General features: G+C 49.0%; 1 long non-coding RNA gene and 1 other non-coding gene across 4 annotated transcripts; both read left to right on the top strand.

The window, feature by feature from the left end:
- Positions 1 to 4,923: 4,923 nt before the first annotated feature.
- Positions 4,924 to 8,221, top strand: LOC129648683 (uncharacterized). Of its 3 annotated transcripts, none has more exons than XR_008712821.1 (4): positions 4,924 to 5,066; positions 5,936 to 6,058; positions 7,439 to 7,695; positions 8,121 to 8,221. It is a non-coding gene; the product is annotated as an uncharacterized LOC129648683 (long non-coding RNA). The 3 variants fall into 3 exon arrangements; XR_008712822.1 differs by lacking the exon at positions 4,924 to 5,066 and adding an exon at positions 5,456 to 5,720; XR_008712820.1 differs by lacking the exon at positions 4,924 to 5,066 and adding an exon at positions 5,457 to 5,760.
- LOC129651939 (small Cajal body-specific RNA 16) lies at positions 6,095 to 6,281 on the top strand. Its single transcript, XR_008714431.1, has one exon. It is a non-coding gene; the product is annotated as a small Cajal body-specific RNA 16 (non-coding RNA).
- Positions 8,222 to 8,617: the final 396 nt, after the last annotated feature.

The raw sequence follows: 8,617 nt of genomic DNA, 5'->3' as shown, positions 1-8,617 counted from the left end.
CCAAGCGCCAAGTGTTCAGCTGGCCTGTGACGTGATAAATGCTTCCCGGGGCCTCTGTGCAGCTGGGACACCCCGGTAGATTTCTAAGAAAGAGCCCAACCACTCAGGTTAAGTCTTCTGCATAACTTTCTGATGAAATAAAATCTTGACTAAATTCCGAAAAAAGAAAAAAACCCCACCAACCCCCAAAATAAAGTAAATAAATAAATGAAACAAAGAAACTCCCACAAAATAAAAAAAAACTCTATGCCAAATTACAAAAGAGAGCACAGTCTGGTGTATGATTCCACCCTCTAGTGGATGAAGAAAGCAGCTCAAAATCTTGACTTGATAGAACTACTCTTTAGCTCATTTTTTATTGTTTTCTGCTATAGTCCTTTTGGGTCCCAGGGCCATTTTTAACATAAGAAAAATGACTTCTTAGAGACCATATGTTTAATTATGCACTGCTACTATTATTCAATCCCTGAGTCAGGAAGATCCCTTGGAGAAGGAAAAAGGTAATCCACTCCAGTATTCTGGCCTGGGAAATCCCATGGACCGAGGAGCCTGGTGGGCTACAGTCCATGGGGTCGCAAAAGAGACATGACTCAATGACTAAGCAACTATTAAAGTAGCATCTTTTTTGAAAGACTGGAGTCCTGCCTGCTTCAACCCTCTTACATAATCCAGAGGAACAAACATCATAAATGGTAAGGCTCATCCATAGGACAGAGCAGCCTGTTATATATACACACATGTATTCTTTGGGGAAAATAAGCACGCTGTCACCACGCCTCGACCAGCGGAGGCCAACCCCACAGAAGGGCTGGAACGGAGTGATCAGGAGACAGCTGGGGGACATTTCAGGAGCCACGTTCGGGAGTGCCATCAGCCACATGGAGTGTTCTCAGGAGTCTCCCCCCGTGGGTTCGAAGGTTCCCTCCACCACCTGCTCAGGTGCCCAGCACACTCGTCGTGTGGGAGAACTAGTGAAGACTGATGTCGTGGGAATCCCTTGGCAGTCCAGTGGTTAGGACTCGGCTCTTTTGATCTTGGGTGGCCTCAGCCTGCAGCGGCTTGAAGCAGGGTTTCAATTCCCAGCCAGAGATTGAAGTCAGGCCACAGGAGGGAGAGCACTGAATCCTAGCCCCTAGACCACCAGGAGGGCTTCTGTGGTGGCTCAGATGGTAAAGATTCACCTGCAATGCAGGAGACCGGGGTTCAATTCCTGGGTCAGGAAGATCCCCTGGAGAAGAGAATGGCTACCCACTCCAATGTTCTTCCCTGGAGAATTCCATGGAGAGGGCCCTGGCGGGCTACAGTCCATGGGATCACAAAGAGCTGGGCACAACTGAGCGACTAACACACACACACACACACACACACACCCCACAAGGAACCAGTGGGCCAGTGACAAGGCCCTGGCCTGTACAGCTTTGCAGAAATAAATTCCCACAAAGACAGAAACAAGTAATGAAACTGTAAAGTATTTATTAGGAGGAAAAAGAGTACATGCGGATGGCCAAACTGTCAGGCTCAGAGAGAGAGAGTTGTGCCCTTGTGGTAGTTTGAATCGCTTTTATGGGGCATTTCTTCCAGGTTTCCTTTGGCCAATCATCGTGCTTTGCCTGGTCTGTATTTGGCATATCTCAGGGTGCTCCCATGTATGTGCATCTCTCAACCAGGATGGATTCTAGCAAAGAGGCCTAGGGGTGGGTTGGCATTACTTATTGTGGGGAAGCGCCCTTCTCCCTTTTTGACCTCCAAGGAGCCTTTCTGCGCATGTGTAGTCAGGAAGGTCTCCTTGACTTCAAGAATGAGGAATGTGTGGTCTTTTATCTCTTATCTGGGGCAGGGCCCAGCCTGCTCTCTCGCTCCTGCTGTTATGGAGCTTCTGTCCACAGGAAATGAATTCCAGCTGCTCACCCTGGGGCCTATCTCCTGTCTCACTCTCACTGCCAGGATCCAGATTCGATCCCTGGTCAGGGAACTAAGATCCTGCAAGCCACATGACATGGTTAAAAAGGAAAAGAAAAAATTGAGACTGTTCTCTAGAGGTGCAGTCACAGACAAAAGCTGAAGTTTCAGTGTTAAGAACCCACATCCAGGGGCTTCCCTGGTGGCACAGTGGTAAAAAAATCCACCTGCCAATACAGGAAACATAGGTTCCATGCCTGGTCTGGGAAGAGCCCACACGCGGTGGGTCAACTAAGCCCATGCACCACAACTATTGGGCCTGTGCTCTGGAGCCTTAGAATCACAATTACTGAGCCCAAGCACCACAGCTACTGAAGCCCATGTGCCTACAGCCCGTGCTCTGCAACAAGAGAAGCCACCAGTGAGAAGCCCTTGCGCTGTAACGAAGAGTAGCCCCCACTTGCCACAACTAGAGAAAAGCCTGCATAGCGACAAAGACCCAGTATAGTAAAGAATAAATATAAGTAAACAAAAAGTTATATATTAAAAAAAGAACCCACATCCAGGTAGCATTTCAGCAGATGGAAATAGGACAGGACACAAAGACGTGTTTGTTTAATGTCCAGTGTTCTAGAGACTGTTCCACTGGAGGAACATTCCCTGTCTCCCTGGGAATAATGCAGAATGATCTGGACAGTTACGTGTCACTAGTTCCCAGGAACTCTATTTCCCTGTAGTGTTTCTAGCACTGGGCTTCATGCAAACCTTTCCCTTAAACCATAACTTCCCCCAAGGCCAGGATGTGTGTCTGACTCTACGGAGGGCTCCCTTTCACTCTGAGATCCAGGACCTGAGAGCTGGAAGAGTCCTGGGGGTGTCCCATGGTGGCACCCTCTGCTGTCTGGGCTGTGAACGTGTTAGCTGCTCAGTCCTGTCCAACTCTTTATGATCCCATGGGCTGTAGCCCGCCAGGCTCCTCTGTCCATGTGATTCTCCAGGCAAGAATACTGGAGTGGGTAGCCATCCCCTTCTCCAGGGATCTTCCTGACCCAGGGATTGAACCTGGGTCTCCTGCCTTGCAGGCAGATTCTATACCATCTGAGGTACCTGCTGTCCACAGAACTTATAGGAAACCTCTGGAACCAGGCCAGCTCAAGGCCTCACGGGGCTGTCTCAGTTCCCCCAGAGCATCTCCTACTTTATCTAGTTTCTTTTTTCCACACATTCATATTCTTTTTTATTATTTATTCTTTAAAAATTTTGTTTTAGATATGTTTAAGTTTTAAAAATTGTTTAAAGTTTTTAATTTCTAGTAGGAAAACTTATCTGATGAACACCCTAATGGCAAACCACTGTAAGAATGTTTCAGTTGCATTTGGGGCAGAGGAGTAGGAATTGTCTTCAAAGTACCCCAGCTTTCTTCATAAGACGGTCAGAGATATGCTGGTTCTTATTACTGTGACATCCATTAGGTGATCTAAGTTGCTTTTCCTTCAGCAGGGGCTTTATTTGTCAGAAGGGTATGATGCCTAGAGAAAAGAAACAAACAAAAAGACCCCAAAAGATAAAATAAAATTAAAAGAAGGGCTTTATGCTTGACCTCCAAATTTGGCTGACAATTTACCGATGAGATTCATAACCTTTGGGTTGCTCCGATATTTTGACATCTTTGCTGGGTTCTGGGCCATATCCCGGAAGGTCACAGTAACTTCTGGATCCTGCATGGCTTCAAAAAAATCTCTGGATCGCTAAAAATTCCATTGAGCCCAGGCATTCCTGCTATTCTAGGCACACGCCCTCCCATCCCAGGCATTTCTCCAGGAAAATTACCAGGCGCCCCCACTAGGAAAGCCATCAGGGAAGGAGCCACACTGAGCTCCTGATTGTCATCTGGCTTCTCCCTCCCTCTGGGCTCTCTCGTGTTGTTCCCCATCAGTTCTCATTTTCAGATTTTTTGCTTCTAGATATGAATGGCATCTCATTGTGGTTTTGATGTGTATTCCCCTGATGACTAAAAATGCTGACCATCTTTTTTTTTTTTTTTAATTATCTATTTACTTATTTTTGGCTGGGCTGGATCTTTGTTGTGTCACACGGCTTTCTCTAGTTGCAGCAAGCAGGGGCTACTCTTCCTTGCAGTGCACGGGGTTCTCACTGGGGCAGCTTCTCTTGTTGTGGAGCACAGGCCCCTGAGTGCTGGGGCTCCCTTAGTTGTGGCATAAGGGCTGTAGAGTGCGGGCTCAGTAGTTGTGGGCTTAGCTGCTCTGAGGCACATGGGATCTTCCTGGACCAGGGATTGAATCCATGTCCCAGGCTTTGGCAGGTGGATTCCCAACCACTGGACCACCAGGGAAGTCCCAGCATTGACCACCTTTTCATGTGACCATCAGCCATTTGAATGTCTTCTTTGGAGATAAGTTTGAATTATTTGTCCATTTTTAAATGGTTGGTGGGGTTTTTTTTTTTTTGTCTCTTTGTTGTTGGGTTTTAAAAAGTTTATCTTTTTAAAGAATGGGGAACACATGTACACCCGTGGCGGATTCAAAAAAAGAAAAAAAATAAATAAAAAGTTTATCTGTATTAACTACTGGATTTCTGAAAAATATTGCATCTAAAAACAAAGATTTACTGATAAATGAAGGCTGGGACCTGCTGCAGCCTTTTTATGTCACATACAGAGAAATAGAGGCCCATGAGTTAAACTACAGTGTAAGTAGCAAAACAGAGTCTGTCTGACTGCTTGCCTCACCTCCTCCGGTGTCACTCAGCACTTGGAATGGGCAGCACGCAGGTGCGGGCTCTGTGAGGAACTACACATGCAAAAACAAACCCTGTCCTTCAAGACTTGCAGCTGGCGGAGCTGGGAGTTGAGGGGGCATAGTGAGAAGTTCCCTGTAATTGAGGAAGGGAGAGAGTGGTGGCAAACAAGGCTAGATTCTGAAGGATTTGAATGCCAATAAATTGGAGGTTTTAGCCTGGAGACCCCCAAGTCACAAATTCAAGCACCCTCCTGGGACCGCAGGTGGTATAAATGTGAATAATCGGTGTAAAGCAGTAGGGAGTGGAGGGGGCCTGTGGCTAACCAGAGTGCTCGCCCAGCCTAAAGGCAGATTCCAAGATTGCTGGTTACAGCATATTCAGACTGACGTCAGTTTGGGGGGTTCCAGGTAGGTTTAGTGGGGAGACGCAGTGTCCTGAGGCCGATGGTCTGGGAAGAGGCTCCTGTTTGTTGAACCTGCCCAGTTGTGGCCACAGAGAGGGCTATGGCTTCCTCGCTGGCCAAACTTGGAAGAGTAATTCACCTTCTCTGCAAGCATGGCTCTTTTCACCCGGAAAACAGGAGTGATCATTGTATCTATCCCCTGCCTCGGGATGCGCCTCCATTCCGGAAATCTAGGTGGCCTCCTGCTTCACTTGCTCTAGGGCCCTTCCCTCCAAGCTAGGGCGCTCCTCTCCAACATCTCGCGGCTGCGGCCCCTTTAAGGCGGCCATGGAGGACCCAGTTTCAGAGCTAAGGAGATCTTCTAGCTGCCGTCTCTGTGGTAAGCCGTCACTTACGGCCGGAAGTGCGTGTTCGGACCTGCTTTTGACTGTAGATTGGGAAGGCAGGGCCGCCACGTGTTCTGTGGTGTCAGAGGGGCTGTGCTGGCTCGCTCCCACCCGCTGGCCCAACCCCAGACCCGCAGAATGACGCTGATCCGCGACGCCAGTTTCCGCCCTGGGGCGCTGACGAAGCTCCCGGCAACCGGACTTCAGGAATCGTTCCCAGCATAGAAATTGGGTGTTGGACCAAGAGGCCAAACTCAGGCACCAGGATCAGGGTGAGGGGCTACAGTAGGAGGCGCTGCACCCTTTAGAAAGGTATTGGATCCGGGGCTGGAAGGGCAGCATGAGGTTTAGGGTGTGTGTAAACATCCATGAAACTTACTCCGGCCGCCGCCCCTGACCTTGGGCGTGGGGTAGCTCCTCCCGGCCGCCGCCCCAGACCTCGGACGTGGGGTTTATTCTCCTAGAGCACGTGGATCTCTTTCCCCAGGGTTTTATGAGAAGATGAGAGCTCTCTGGCCCCCGGCGGTTGGATGAAGGCATTGCAATCTTTGCTACTCCTCTGCGGCGAGCCCAGAGCGTATTCGGAGTGATGTCAGTTTGGGGGGTCCAGGTAGGTCAAGGGTGGAGACGCAGGGTCCTGAGGCCAATGGTCTGGGGAGAGGCTCCTGTGTTGTTGAACCTGCCCAGTTGTGGGTGCAACCTTGTACCAGGCAGCCCAACCCTGACCTAAAGTAAATTCCTAGGAGAACTTTTTCCTGGGTTTTGAATTTGCAGTAACAGGTGTGAACATTCTAGCAGCAGTTTGATGATCATGTATGATACTGCAAACAGAACGTTCGTTGAAAGAAAAAAACCTATAGACAGTGTTCACGTATATGTTTTATTCAATACTTTATGATACTTTGGCCAGGCACCGAGCTAAGTGTTAGGGACACAGAGATGTTACAGACCTTGTTCTCAGGAAACTACAGCCTAGTTGGGGAAATAACCCTAACGAGAGTATAATTCAAGCTGATATTAATGCTCTGAAGGAAAGCACAGTTTTACAAGAATGCGTGTCTCAAAGAACCTAATGGAGACTGGAAGGTTTTCCTGAGGATGAGACCCAGAGTGGGCTCTGAAGGATGTGTAGTTTGCTGGGAAGGCCAGGGGACAGCATGTGCAGAGGTCCATTGGCCTAGCTAGTACTGGCTAGTGGAGGAACTGAAAAAAGCCCACTGTAGCCCAGAACGTAAAGTGGAAAATGGCATGAAAAGAAGCTGAAAAGGTGGGGGCGGGACAGGCCACACAAGGCCTGCAGCTCATTTGAGGATTCGGAGCTTTGTCCTGAGGATTATAAGAGGTCAGTGTGGGTTGTTTTTTTTTTTTTTTTTCAGTGTGGGTTTTAAACAAGATAATGTGCTAAAAACTGTTATTTCAAAAGAGCCCTGTGTACAGAGCAGCAGTCAAGCAGAACTCTCTGTGATGTTGGAAATGGCCTATATCTGCACTGTTCAGTAGGGTGGCCACAATCCTGGAGTGAAATTTTGTTTTATTTATTTATTTTTTTGGCTGCACGGGGTCTTTGTTGTGGCGCATGGGCTTAGTTGGTCCGTGGCATGTGGGACTCTTCCTGGACCAAGGATCGAGCCCGTGTCCCCTGCACTGGCAGGTGGATTCTTAACCATTGGACCACCAGGGAAGTCCCTGAAATGTTAATTTAAATGTAAATGGCTACGTGTGCCTAGCAGCTGCTGCGTGGAACAGTGCAGGTCTAGAAATTACTGGAAGGGCAGTGCCACCCTTACTGGAATCGTGACACCTGAGCCCTTTCACTTCCTGGACAGAGGCCGAGACGAGTTTCACTTGGAGAGAATCTTCCTGTTGGTCTTTGCTGGGATCTCACACAGTAACCACTAGTGGAACGGTTTCATTTTTATTTCCTTGGTGTGGTTCAGCTTACTCCGTGAAGCATCGTTCCTCCTCTCGTCTTTGCCCGTTTTTTTGTCAGCACACTGATGGAGAAGCGATCCTTCATCACGTTGAAGTACCTACAGTGGTCAAAGTGTTATGTCTCTGCTCCGGAGGGAACGTCAAGAAAAGTGTGGTCCCTGGCCTTCCGGGGTTTGGGGTGCAGAGAGGTAGACAGCAGGAAGTGCCGGACCCCAGCAAGGCGAGTTTCCAGTGGACCCGGCAGGATGTCACCCTGTGAGGAAGTGAAGGCCGTTTCCAGCTGATGAAACGTGACAGAAAGCGGGAAGCATGAAAGTGAGAGGATTGGGGAGCTAAAGAGTTGGGGCCAAACTGGAGGACTACCCAGTGAGAGAGAATGGGAGGAGAATGGAGGGATAGGCAGGCTGGTCTTGAGTTATGGGGGTTGTCAGAGGGCAGTTTACTGTGCCTGGTGTGGGCAAGTTTCTGAGGGCCCCACATGGTGGTGGGTGGATGGCCCGGTGTGCTTGGAGTGGTGGGGGGGGGTTGTTAGGAAGCCACTGGATTGGAGCCTGTAGGCTTGGAAGGAGGGGGGCCGCTGGGTCGCTGCAGGGTGGGCACCAGCCACATCATGTTCTGGGTGGAAGGTAGATTTTAGGTTTTGAAGGGTATTTTATCGTATTAAGACAGTTTTACATTCTCTGAATATTCAGACTTGCTGAAGTTGAACGAAGAACTGATGCACTGTACTTTGTTTGCAGGTGAGTTCACTGGAGGAGGTGTGTGCTTGCCGAGTGAACACCTGCTGAGTTTGTTTCTGCCTGGTTCTCTGTGCCTGAAATATAGTAGTTGTGTTTTAGCATTTTCTGAGTTTGTCTGATTTCATTCTTATCTACATAATTTTTGGATGCTGACCTGCTTAAGATCCTGTTTTGTTTGAATATAAATGAAAGGAGTCAGACCCCAAGGAGACTTTTCGTACATGTCATGGCTTCTGCGCTCAGTGACCACCTGCTGAGCGTGTGCCCTTGGCCTCCAGGGGGCACAGTGAGCTGCTCAGTTTCCAACCGAAGAGTAGCTCAAGGTCACACACCCTCCCGGCTGCTAGTGCCCTGGACCTGTGACTTAGTCCCTGAGCACCCGACTCACCCAGGCTTCTCAGTGGGTGAGGAACCCCCATCCCCAGCACACACCCAGGGCGCATACACATCACAGGACCTGGGGGCTTTGTGTTAACAGAGGTTGGGGGCTCTGCTGG

The sequence above is a fragment of the Bubalus kerabau genome, chromosome 4 (genome assembly GCF_029407905.1).
Source record: "Bubalus kerabau isolate K-KA32 ecotype Philippines breed swamp buffalo chromosome 4, PCC_UOA_SB_1v2, whole genome shotgun sequence".
Classification (NCBI taxonomy): domain Eukaryota; kingdom Metazoa; phylum Chordata; class Mammalia; order Artiodactyla; family Bovidae; genus Bubalus; species Bubalus kerabau.
This window is presented reverse-complemented; position numbering and strand designations above follow the sequence as displayed.